Raw genomic sequence first — 14,370 nt, forward strand, 5'->3', positions numbered from 1 at the left:
ATTTTCTCATCGTATGATTTTCATATGGTGTTCTCACTTATTTTTTTACAATTTTTAATGATTTTCTAAAGTCAGAACAGGGGACTCCAAAAACCATTCTGACCCCGTCTAACCAAAATTCAAATATCTTAGAATATAAAATTCCTTTACCCACACAATTATTTTTATATGAAAATAGACTCGATAATATTTAATTCTATATATAATTCACTCTCTAATTAATTTTATACTATCCTTCGTGATTTTTCAAAGTCACATCACTGCTGCTGTCCCAAAACTGTTTCATTGCAAATTTTTACTATTTCATATTTTCTAGGTATAAACTATCACCTAGGCATTCATAACACCACACATGTTCTTAATTAGCCATTTCAATAGCCAACCATTAGCCATATCATATAAACACACTCAAAATGACTAAGTCTCTATACATGCCATAGCTTTACACATTTCGAAATCACATAATACCGAGATGTCTGTAGATAGTGTAAGACGAACTCCAACGTCCTTGTGATCCTCGAACTGACTTGACGATACTATAAAATAAGGAAAATAAATAAAGTAAGAATAAAACTTAGTAAGTTTACAAGTAAATAATGAACAACATTTATCATAAATAATCATACTCATAAATTTCATCAAACATTAGAATCTTTACTCGCTTCTTTACTTACTCACTTGCTTGTTTACTTACTTGCTTACTTAAATAACTCATGATTATAACTTACTCCTCCCTTGCTGAAATTTCTTTCTCAACTGATAACTGAGATATTCTCAATCCTTATAACTCACCTGAATTTATTATTATGCTTTTATCTGAACTTTCATGTAACATGGTCTATTTACTAGCCCATTGAATCACTTGGAATACTAAGGATACTCGGGTCTCTTGTCTGATAATACATGCCAAAGCTATGTCCCAAACATAGTCTTACATGGGGTGTTTTCTGTACTGCCAATGTCATACCCCAGATATGGTCTTACATGGGAGTTCTCATATCGGTGCCCATGCCGTGTCCTAGACATGGTCTTACGGGGGACCTCCCATCTCGGTGCCAACGCCATGTCCCAGACATGGTCTTATATGGGACCTCTCATAATCTCAATGATGCCAATGTCATGTCCCAGACATGGTCTTACATGAGTTCTCTTTACCCAAATGTCATGACATTTGTATCCAATACATTCCTAATGTTTCAACGGGGCTTGTATCACTAATTCTCTGTCATCTCATACTTGAGTCACTATTAAATAATTTCATGAAGTAATTACATAATTGCTAGAAATTAACAACATTAATAATAATTATTAAAATGTTGCATTTATTTACCGTAAACTTACCTCGGTACAAAATATGATCAAATCTAGCACTTTGTCTTCAACCTTTTTCTTTCCCCGGTCTAACTCCAGATTTCGTTCTTTTTGATCTATAATAGCAAATTTATCTTATTTAATACTCACATTCATCAAAACAAACCTTGACTCGAACTTTGGAAAAATTACGATTTTGCCCCTAAACTTTTGCATAATTACACTTTTGCCCTAAAGCTCGGAAATTAAAATTCATCCCTTATTCTTATGTTTTATGACATGCTGAACATTTTCCCTTCTATGGAAACATCAAATTCCCACTCTAACACTTACTTATGAACATTAGGTATTTTTACCGATTATGTCGTTTTACTCGTTTTCACTTAAAATCGCTTAGCAAAAGTTGTTTAACATAATTCCAAGCTTCATATTCTACCATAAAACATCAAAATAAACACATTTCACCTATGGGTATTTTTCCAAATATGAACCCTAGGTTAAATTATTGCTAGAATAAGCTAAATCAAGTTACTAGGACTCCAAAAACGTAAAGAACATTAAAAACGGGGCTTGGGATCACTTACTATGGACCTTGGAAGCTTGAAAACCCTAACTATGGCTTCCCCCCTTGCTAATTTCGGCCAAATGAAGAAGATGAGCACAATTTGCCATCTTTTTCCCTTTTAATTCATTTTAATTACCAAATTACCAAAATGCCCCTAACTTAAAAATTTCCTATTTCACTTATCTCATGTCCATTTTTGTCCATAACTTAACCAATGTTCTAATTACCATATAAAGACCTCCAATTTAAAATTTCATAACAATTAGACACCCCTAACATGTAGAACTCAACTTTTGGACTTTTTACAATTTAGTCCTTTTGACTAAATTGAGTGCCCAAACGTCGAGATTTTTGAACGAAATTTTTAAGAAATCATTCCGTGAAATTGTAGGCCATAAAAATATAGTAAAAATAAATGTTGGAGATACTTATACCTTGACCCGTATTGCAACCTAGCAGCCAGTATCATGTTAGTACACTTTCTATGTTGCGACATCACATGCTCCGTATTGTAACCTAGCAACCAGTATCATGTTAGTACACTTTCTAAAGGTCCCCAGCACACTCACAAAGTATATTAGCTCATCCTTAGGCCTCATCAGCCCCTAAGGTTAATAAAAGACTCAAATTGCACATTTTATTAACTTAACCAATACTTAGGGAAAATGTAATTAAACTTAACTAAAATGCTCATGTTCAAGCTCCTAAAGTGCGAAAACTAGTTTAATTTGTTTCACCCAATTACGATAGATCACCCACCATGCTTCAAATCTAAATCCTCCCTTTCTTCTACTCATCCCCTCTTGCTTGGTTTGAAAAAGTAAAGGGCAATGGTCCAAAAAGGAATGTGACAAATACCGAATTGTGTAATTAGGAAATAAATTAATCCATTCTATGTTTGCCACCCCTCTGTCAAGGTGCTTCTTAATGTTTATTTCAGGCAAGTTCCCTCTTTCCCACGTAAACCACTTACCAACATATCCCACATTCTCTAGTCGACACTCATTCAAGGTTGTCCTAAATTCTTCCATGCGACTTTCATCTCTAGGCAAACCCTTTTTCTTTTCAAAAAAGTATAGAATCTCATTAAAATCGCCACAACCAACCATGCCGTAACTTGCTCCTTACCCAACCTTCTCAATAGCTTTCATGCTTCACTTCTTCCTCTGGCCTCTAATGTCCCATAAAATCTAGTCATTCACCAAATAAATCTTTCTTCATTGTCTTCAATGTCAACATCAATGTGATTATTAGAAAAACTCCTTAAGCTCACCAATGCCTTACCCTTCCATCCAAGACTTGACCCACCTTATGTTCCCATTGCCGGCACATTTATGCCACAATGAAATCAACACTGTTTTCTAACTCTTTCCATTTGAAAATTGTCTAGTTTTATCTCTACAAAGAAGACTACCTGGGGACTATACAACTTCAGCATATGCTGAATCCTTCTAACACCCTGTGGACTCCTCAATCCACGAACGTTCCAACTTTAAATTTTCATCCTATTGGCAGCTGTTAATATCTATTTTTTTTTTGCAAATTTTTCCCTTTTTTCTTCTAATCCAACCTCTCTTGCGTATGTAAATATACCTTGTACTTGATTGTTTGACCTATGTCTTTTTTTTATTCTCCAAAGGTAACTCCTCACTGTCCTCTTCCATATCCTCTTTCTCCCCCTCACTTAACAATTGTATCTCTTTTTCTTTGTCTTGCCTCTTTCTACCTTCTAAATTAAACCCTAAAGTATGGTTAATAAAATCCAAATTTTACCGTGGGTCAAAACTATACGTCCCTCTACCATTATTCCTAACTACTTGCTTGCTAACGTCTTCCACACAATTTCTCCCCATATTATCTTCCCTTAGCCATACGCTTGGCGTGATGCTAGCTCTCATTGGTTGTGCCCTTAATGATAAAGTAAAAAAAAGAAAGAAACAAAACAAAGAAGAAAAGAAACAGAGAGCAATTTGAAATAGGGGAAGGAAAGAAGAAAAGAAAAAGAAAAGGGAAAACTAGGGTTTTGAAGCTTAAAGCTTTAATTGGTAAGTCAATTAAGTCCTTTTTACTTAATTTTGATGTTTTAGAAGCTTTGGAATAAAGTTTTTGTTGAAATCAAGTTAAAGTTTTGGAAATTCTTAGGTTTTTGAATAGGTCGTGTTGAACAAATTGATGAATTAAGGGTTTAATTGATAGAAATTTTAGTTAGAATTGATTAAAGGATTAAATTGTAAAGTAAGCTATAAGTTTTACATAGTAGGGACTAAATTTCAAGAATTTAAAATTTGGTATTTATGATGAAATTTAGATAGTTATGTCTAAGTTTGGTTGAAACTTGAGTAGAAATAAAGTATGAATTAAGATAGGAAAGTAAGTGAATTTAATTAGGACCAAATTGAATTTACGGTAGAAATTGAATAGGAAAATTTAAATATTAGACATAATTTAATATTGTATTAATGATTATGAAAATTATCCTAATTTTTCGTAGCTAATATCGCACCCGAGGCATCCACGAAGAAAGGAAAAGAAAAAGTGGACTAGGAATAGACACGAGAATCATGGTTTGTATTACTATAATTCAAATCTATTTATTATTAATTGTTATATTTTAATTAAAATGCATGGTAGGTAAAATTAGGTAAGCAATTGAAATGATAATATTGATTTGAATGAAATTGATTCAAAAATGTTTATGGCTATTGAAATTGAATGTGAACAAATTGGAAATTTAAAGTGATTTGAATTTGATTGGAAAATGAATTAAAATATGAATTGAATAAAAGTGAATTAAATTATGAATATGTGTGAATACGTGAATTGTATATTGATTGAAAAGTGGTTTGAATTGAATCGAAGTATGATTATATGTGAATATCTGAAATATGTATTGGTACTGAATTGTATATTGATTAAAAAGTGGAAAGTGAATTTGAATTGAATTATGATTGAATTGAAAGTGAATTTGAAATAGAAAAATGATTTGAATACCCTATTAACTAGTCGGGCTGAGTCGGATATAGTTGGCATGCCATAGGATTTGGAAGAGTACGGGATTTATCGGCTTTGCCGATCAGGCACTTTATGTGTCGTATATCAGGCACTTTATGTGTCGTATTTCAGGCACCTCGTGTGTCGTATCAGGCACCTCGCATTCGTATCAGGCACTTATGTGTCGTATACTAATCAGGTACTATGTACCGTTTTAAGCACAATGTGTCGTACTGGTGTGTTTGGGTTGGAATTCGTGTATCCGTCAAAGTCTGAGTCATGTTAATAGGGGAAAATAAAAGAATTGAGGTAAGAAATGATATTGAATTATGAATTATGTGAATATTTGAAGATATATTGATTGGAGATTAAAAGTGATTTGAATTGAACTAAATTGAATTGAAATGAGAAGTGAAAATAAAATGATTTGAAATAGTGAAATAATACTTGAATTTAATTGAATACAAGTTCTTGAAATTTATTTATGGATTTAATGTATGAATCGAATATTAAAAGACTATAACGTAAATTGATTATAAAAGAACGAATTGATAATGGAATTGATAATGGATGAGTTATTATAATGGAATGGGAAATTGAAATGAATTTGAGATAGTTAATACTATTAATGAAACAAATTGTTTTGTGCATGAAATGGTTATTAAAGATTATAAGTATAAAGATTATGAGTTGTTAATAGAGGTAATGAACAATTTGATAATCGAATTGATATTGTATGAATTGTTGAATTGAATGATTTATATATGATATGGAATGAATTATTGGAATGAGATATATGAACAAAAAATTCTTTGTAAAATGAATAATGATACAGTAGTTTGAAGTGCAAATTGAAATGATTAAAGCTAATTAAGCTAGTTGGTAGTATGAAATTAAAAGATGAACAGATAAGTGATCCATTGAGAGAGAATGGCTTATGATTGAAAATACAAGTTTAATATTTTACTTTAAGTATTTGAATTATAGTAATACCACTGAGTAAATATACTCAGCGTACGGTTTGTTTCCGTGTGCAGATTAGGTACAGTGATTTTTGAAGAGTTGAATTTGAGATTGCAAGCTTTCATCTCATCACATCTTCAAGCAACAATAGGGTATGTTTTCAAATTTTAAATAGAATGGGATGTACTTAGGAAAAAATATTAAGTATGTTCCAAGTGTTCGTTTTTATGTTCAAATATATTAGTAATTAGCCAAGAATTAATTTAGCACCAAATGTAATATTCCTATATCAGGTTCCTTGAGTCAAACATGGTATGGGGGGTTACATGCAACCTGATGAGCCCCAATAAAAGAGTTGCAAAAGTATGGAGCAATTGAATTTAAAAGATTGAAAGGTGTCGAGCCTTCCTTAGCTGAAATTTGGTTGGAGTCAGCCGAGCGAGTTCTCCAACAGTTAGAATGTTCACTACCCGAATTTGTTACATGCATGGTATCTCTTCTTAAAGAAGAGACATATCAATGGTGGTTAACAATCACCCATTATGTTTCGACAGATCTGATTGATTGGATGTTCTTCCAATTAGAGTTCAAAAAGAAGTACGTGGGTGGATTGTATCTGGAAGAAAAAAAGCAAGAATTTATGATGCTAAAATAGGGTGATATGCTGGTTATTAATTATGAGAGAGAATTCTTGTGACTCAGCAAGTATGCCCTCAAGTTAGTGCCAGCCGATGAGGAAAGTTGCAAGTGATTCCTTGGGGGATAGAGAGATGAGCTTCAAGTTTAGCTAGTCTTGCATAAGCTTGAAGAATTCGCCAATCTAGCTAAACCATCAAAGATTGTTGAGCAGGCCAAGGGCTTAGATGAGAAAGTTTAGCCTTCTCGAGCATTTGGAAAAAGAGTCGACACCGCTACTTCGCAACCTTTGCCAAACCAAGCTAGAGAGTCTCGAGGACTTTGAGGATCAAATCCATTGATTTTCAAGTCAAAGGAAGATCGAGCTAGGCAACCATCAATGTCAGTGGATAGTACTAGGGGTTCCTAGAGAGACGTGAATATTCCTAATTGTGAACATTGCGGAAAGAAACAAAGAAGTGAATGCTGGAAATTGACGAGAGCATGCTTTAGATGCAGATCCCTAGAGCATTTTTCTTGAGAGTGCTAAAAAATGATAATGATAATCCTGCTGTGACTCAGAGATCTGCTCCTACAGTTAGAGGTTGGGAAAATGTCACATTCAGTTTTCATTAAAGTCATGAATTTAAAGAAGAGTTGAGAGTTAATTGAAGAATATAGTAAGTTGGCAGGCTCTACTAGAAAATTATGAAAATTTTGATGACTGATTGATAATTAGTTGAGATCTAATTTTTCTTCAATTAAGATAGAGCCGACTGGTTCCTTAGTGGAAGACAAAATGATTGCCAATGAATGATTATTTAGAGTATCGGATTGTGTGTAAGAACCAGTTTTTAGTGGTGTCGAAAATAATGATTTTGAGACTACAATTCTGACATGTGAGTCTATAAATATTGTTTCTTTAATATTTACGAGGTTATTAGAGTGTCATATTAAAATTTGATCCGGTAATTTTGATGTTTGAATAGTTAATTAAGGAAAAATGACTAAATTGTAAAAACTGTAAAAGTTAATTGCTATTAATTTATATGTGCTAAATGATTATAAAAACATGATTTGATGGTTTTAAATGGTAATTTGACCATATTACTCTATAATGGATGATTTATGAATAGAAAATAAATAATATGTTATTTTATATTAAAATGTTAATTAAAATATAATAAAACAAAAGTAAAGACATCACCATTCATTCTTCTTCTTCCACTAAGTTTTCCACCATTTTTAAAGGAAATAAAATCTTTGAAACTTTAAGGATATTCGACCCTTGCATGTAAGCATTTCTTTACTCGGTTTTTTTTTGTAAATTTTATGCTTTTGAGATCATTGTAGCTTAATCTAGCTAACCCAGGGACTATTTTGCAATACTTGTCTAAGTTTTGAAAATTTACCATTGTTTTTCTAAAAGCTTTTTGAATGTTAATGGTTGAGTTTGAAGCTTGGTGTTGAAATATGACTAATTTGTAAAGTAAATTTAGGTAGTTTTAAGTTTAGGGACTAAAATGATAAAATATTAAATTCAACATGAAATTATTGTAAAATTTCATTAATTGTGAGCTGTAAAGGAGTACAAGTGAATTCAGTCAAAAGGTTTTGGGCTTAATTGTGAAAAATATGTAAGTTTCGATTTTAGGGACTAAATTGAATAAAATGTAAAAGATTAGGAAAATATTGTAAAATTTTAATAAAGGGTCATATGCATATGTTTAGATGATATAAGGTATTTGGAATTGTTGATTGAGTTAGATTATTATATAGATCAAGAAAGATCAACCGATCGATAAACACAAAAAATGAAAAATTGTTGAGTAGTCCTCGGTGTGGTGTTTGTTGCTATTTTATTTAGGTAAGTTAGTATTAGGTTCATTTTGATTAATACATATTTATGTCTGTATTATTTATAAATGTGATGGCATGATTGTTTGAAATAAATATTGAAATTGAGATTGAAGGATTAAATTGTAAAGTATGGTAATTATATGTGTTTGAAATGAATTGAAAGAGGATATGAAATGCTAAATAGCCATGTTGTATATGTGACTATCTTACCTTGACGGAAAGAGTATGAGAATTGAATTTAGGCTTATGTGAACTTAGTGAATGATTAGGATACAAATGACATGTCATTAGGGTTTATCAGGCACTATGTGCCGGTGATCATAGTTATCAGGTACTATATATCGGTGACCATATTATCAAGTACTTTGTATCAGTGTTCATGTTGTATCAAGCACTATGTGCCAATGTTATATTTATCAGACATTATGTGCTGGTGTTATTTTTATCAAGTACTATGTACCGATGGTGGATACCATACTGATGACTGAGATCCAACATTTGTTGCGAATTCTTTACAGCTTGGGTGAGCATCATCGAGTAATGGTTAATGTCTCGATTTACAGCTCAAGTGAGCAAAGTTATTCTGAGCAATCAAAGTTAATTTACTATAGTTCTTGGGGAAAAACAAGACATGGAAATGAATGGAAATGAAAGCATATGGTATAAATGCTATTCATGAAATGAATGTAAATGATATGTGTATTATGCTATCTAGATGTCTTGATGTTTGCTATATAATCATGACTAACCATTTTGTTATGGTAGGGAATATGCAAGGCGGTAAGAAATTATTAGTTCTTATGTTAATTTCAATTAGTATTATTTTAAATGACATGTATGTCATGTTTAAATTATACGAACTTACTAAGTTCTAAGTAAGCTTACCTTGTTCCATTTTCTTCCTTGTAGATTGTCAGATTCGTACTATTAATTGGATCATTTTTGGAGCTCACATTATCCTTCAACTCTTTTGATAGAATTTAGTCATTTTGGCCAGTTATAAGTGGCATGTACATAGGTGTAAATGATTTTGTAATATGAAGTTTAAACTTGTACTTTGGTTCATGTTAAGTTGATATTTATTGATCTGCTGTAATTCGATGTAGTAGATTAAACTAGTTATCTCACTTTAGGAGCTTGAAAATAAGCATGTTCAGTAGGTTTGAATTATGTTTTCTTAAGTTTTTTATAAGTTAATAAAATGTGCAAAATGAGTCTTTTATTGACCTTAAAGGACGAATGAGACCTAAGGGTGAGCTAACGCACTTTGTGAGTGTGCAGGAGACTTTTAGAAGGCTTACTAAAACTAATTTTGGTTGCTATGTCATAACATAGGGACCGGAATGAAGAAACCTTAAGACTGCCTTCAATGTCGCGACATAAGAAACCTTAAGACTGCCTTCAATGTCGCGACATAGTCTGAGGGTGTCGCGACATACCCCTGAAGATATCCCAAGAGGTGTACACACTAACTGCCTTGTCGTGACACAGGACCTGGTGTGTCACGACATCGACTCTAGAATAGAAATTAAATACGAAACAAGGGCATTTTGGTCTACACAATCAAACTGAAAGCTTGAGAACGTCAGCTAACCTAGGGTTAAAGATGACGACCACTTAGAATCTATAAATAGGCTCATTTGACACATGTTATGGACATTATTCAATTAGCCTAGATTCTTTCTTTTAAACTTAGTTTAGTTTCTTTCTTTCTTAGGTTTTTAGAATTTATTTTTAGTTGTTCTTTGTCAAGAGATCTGATTTGTGGAGATCATCAAACTTTATGGATTTGTTTTCCATATTTAATACAAATAAGACATTTTATTAAACTCTACACTTTAATCCATTTATCATGTTTTCTCTTTACGTTAACTCCATATTGTTTATGAAAGCCATGAGGAACTAATCCTCCTATGGAGGATTAGCAAGTGGAGGTATAACCTATTAATTTTTTTGTAGGGTTACTCAATGGATCAACTGTTTGAGAAAGGAAGAACGTGAAACAAACCATAGGCCTAACAACCCTGAGAAGTCATCAAGGTGGGAATTAAGCTAAAATTGGTATTTCTTATCTATGAACATCTTCACCCCAAACCAGTCTGGACTGTGAGGTCGAAAGATAAGTAGTTTTTGCTGACTCACATGTTATTGGAAGATTGGAAGATCTTGCTAGGGTAGTGATTGGTTGATTAACGAGAAACTCGAGACAACAGTTGATTGGGATTACCGAAGCGAGCTAATCATCCATAATCAAGATTTGATTCACTCTACTCTTCTATCTCTTGAACTTTATTTCTTTTATGTAATTTTATTTTATCATTACAAAAACCCTAAAAAACCCCCCATTTTATTCTGTTCTCGTACCATAACGGATTTAAAGTGCTAATTAGATCTTTTAGTGTTTAGGTTAGAATTGATCTAGCACTTGCCTCGCTTGGGTACGATCCTCAGAGTACGATCCTACCTCTTTGTAAAACTATATTACAACTCGACCCGTATACTTGCGGATACCACCTTGTATTTTTATATTTTGTTGCAGTATTCACACTCTAGACACTGGTACGTCTGGAGGCTGTTAAGTTGTTGGCGCCGTTGCCGGGGAGGCAATGCCACTAGTTTGATTTTAATGTTTTCACGTGGAAAGAGTAATTAGAAAAAATTTAAGTTATATATTTGATTCTATTTGATTTTATTTATTGTTACAAATTTTCTGTTTTTGGGTTTAGTGTATGACTTGTAGTAGAGGCACACCTATTATAGTAGCCACAGATTTAGAGAGAATAATCTAAAGAAATTGCCAACAGGAACAGCAGCAGCAACAACAAATGCAAGATCCACCACCACTTGCTACAGGTAACGTACCACATGAAAGTCCACTATTTGGTAACATTGACAATAACACCTTAGGAAACCCACTAGCGCCACAACTACCCGCAAACGTACATATGGCTCAAAACGAGAGAACCCTAAGGAATTATACCTTACCAAGTCTGGACATGGTTTAGGAAAGTATACCAAGGTCAACAATTACAACTAATAATTTTAAGATCAAATCGGAGATGATTCGGATGGTCCAAAATAATTTGTAGTTTAGGGGCATGATGATAGAGGACCCTAATCAACATTTAAAATGGTTTCTCCAACTCTATGATACTTTTAAGTATAACGAGGCCACTGATGATGCTATTTATCTTCGGTTATTCCCCTTCTCCTTGATTGATAACGCCTTTTCATGGTTAGAATCGCAGGCACTAGGATCTATCTCGACATGGGATGAACTCGCTGGAAAGTTCTTATAGAAGTTCTTCCCGATTAGCAAAGCAGTTCAACTAAGAAGAAAGATTGCTGTCTTTAGACAGATGGAGGGAGAAAGTTTCTATGAGGCATGGGAATGTTTCAAAATGTAGATTCAAAAATGCCTGCACCACGAATTTCCTGAGTGGATGCGATTGCAGGTATTTTATAACGGGTTGGATACGAACACATGATCTGGGTTAGACGGAGCAAGAGGAGGAGCCCTTATTCGAATACGTATAACCCTGACTAACACCCAAACCTGAGATGGGGAGGAAATCAAGGAGGAGGTAACAACTTAAATCAAGCTAAAAATACTAATTATAAAACTTCTTATTTGCAGAAACCTCAGGATAGGGTCAACCCAAGTGACAATACTGTATGTGGTCAACGTTTGGATAGAATTGAGGGAGAAATGCAATTAATGAGAACGAATGTCAAGAAGGCGCAGTCTGAGTGGACTAATTCAACAAGAACATTAACTAAAATTGAGGATCAAATGAGCCAATTGATGAGCATGATAGGTGACATTCAAAGACAAATTAGTATAGGTATTCCCAGCAACATAGAAGATAATCCACAGAGAGAAGGTAAGGATCACATGAAAGCGATTGCGCTTCGATCGAGCAAAGTGCTGAGTAGTCTAAAAACCACTATTCTAGAGATAATTGTGGAGAATAATGACAATCCTCAAGAGGAATCCTTAGAGGCTAAAGATGAGCCTGAGCTAGAGGAGGTAACCACACTGACATCAGAGGTAGAGAAGGAAATAACTAAAGATTCTATCGGTGGAAAAATCACATTCCCTTTGAGACTGGAGGGAAAAAAAAGCAGGATGAGGATGAATTTGTAAGTTTCCTGAACTTGTTCAAAACATTAAATGTTAACCTGCCTTTAATTAAATTAATAGAGAAAGGTCCTAAGCACGCCAAGTTTTTAAAGGAAATTATGTCTAGGTGTAGGAAAATTAAGGTTGGTTAAACTAGTATAAGCGCTTTCTGTAGTGCTATTATCTCAAGATGGGCTCCCCAAAAATTTAAAAACACGAGAAGTTTTACTATTCCCGTAGAGATAAGGATAATTTATTTTAATAGAGCTATGTGATTTTGGAGACAGTATTAATTTGATGCCTTTATATGTTTTTAAAAAACTCGGGGTCAGAGGATCTTAAAAATACACATATAACACTATAGTTGGCCGACAGATCTTCAATTCATCCAAAAGGGGTATTAGAGGATGTGTTAGTCAAAATTTGTAGTTTCATTATTCCGACAGGTTTTGTGGTGATTAATTTTGAAGAAGATCGTGAGATGCTGATCTTATTAAGGTAAACCTTTCCTGGCCACTTTTAGGTCCACCATTGATTTAGAGAAAAATGAATTAACTATGAACATCAATGGTGAGACTAAAAATTTTAAATGTGGCCATCAACCAAGCGAGGAAGGTATGATGAAGTCAGGGGGCAATGCAAAAAATTATTTGTTTCTAACATTCTCAAGTCAAGGGACACGTTTCCTTTAATGCATGCAAAAAGAATAAACAAGTTTAAGGAAAAGGACAAGCAGGAAAAGGTGGAATGGCACAATGGATGATGGACTAATACTGATAGAACAAAAGAGTCATCCATTTGTGAACTGATAATATTGTCGGATGAATCTGACAGTAAGACTTACGATATTTGACCTGATGCTTAACATTTGTAAAATATTGTATATTTAGATAATTGTTTAGTATAGATTTTAATTAACATTAGCCTTGCATTTTATAAGCAACCATAACACTCTAGAAAATGGAGTTTTGAGTGAGAACAGAGCCCGTATCACAACACAGGAATCTTGTGTCACAACACCGATAGCAGCTTTTAAAATCGAGAAAATTCTTTCGATGTCGCGACACAGACCTTAGGTGTCACGACACCATAGCTTACTCAAAAATTGAAAAATCTGGAGTGGGTCGTGACATTGAACCCTAATTTTGAGACAATGGAAAACTACCAGGGATGTTGCAACACGAAACCCCTGTGTCATGACATCATTGCAATTTTTTTGCAGGATTGACCTGACCGATTTGTGCAACTCGGCGGCCTAACCCTTAATTTACCCGATTTTAAACCCCCCAAGCACCTATTTCTTAACCTAAAATCACATTAAGTCTTATTTAAACACCCTTTATCTCCTCTAATATTTTAAATCTCCCTAAATACCTTAAACCCTAAAAAGTCATTCTTCCCTTTTTCTTTTTGATTTGTTTGGAAAAATTGCTTCTTTCAATCTTACTTGTGAAGGGCAAGAATGGAACCACTCCACCGAATGGTGAGCAAATAAAGCGTGATGAGGAATCCAACAATATATTTGAGATTAAGGGTTCCTAACTCAACTTTTACTGTTCCATTGGATTTATTTGCTTGATATTTCATTAGTGAGTCGAAAGAAAGACATCATGCCTCTTAGAAAAGTTAGACGAATTAATGAACCAGAATCGTCGACGGTTCTAAATCCCTCTAATTTTTCAAACCTGGATATTGAAAAATATTTTATTGAACTTCAAGGAAAATCCTTTATCCAAGAGAGGGGATTTGATCCGTCCATGATTTTGTGTAAGGAAATATGACCTTTAGTCAGATATCATAGGTGGGAACCTTTTTTGACGATCCCCAAAGATAGTGATGAGGTCCCTGTGGTCCAAGAATTTTATGCGTCATTACGGGACCAAGAGTCTAGGAACACTAAAGGCCATATATGAGATATAGTACCTGTACGAGGGAAAAAGGT

At 33.7% G+C, this 14,370-nt stretch overlaps 1 non-coding gene across 1 annotated transcript; it reads right to left on the bottom strand.

The window, feature by feature from the left end:
* Window positions 1-11,632: 11,632 nt before the first annotated feature.
* LOC128035809 (small nucleolar RNA R71) lies at window positions 11,633-11,738 on the bottom strand. The gene has a single exon (XR_008192356.1). It is a non-coding gene; the product is annotated as a small nucleolar RNA R71 (small nucleolar RNA).
* Between the last annotated feature and the right edge of the window lie 2,632 nt (window positions 11,739-14,370).

This window comes from Gossypium raimondii, chromosome 12 (assembly GCF_025698545.1).
Source record: "Gossypium raimondii isolate GPD5lz chromosome 12, ASM2569854v1, whole genome shotgun sequence".
Lineage (NCBI taxonomy): Eukaryota > Viridiplantae > Streptophyta > Magnoliopsida > Malvales > Malvaceae > Gossypium > Gossypium raimondii.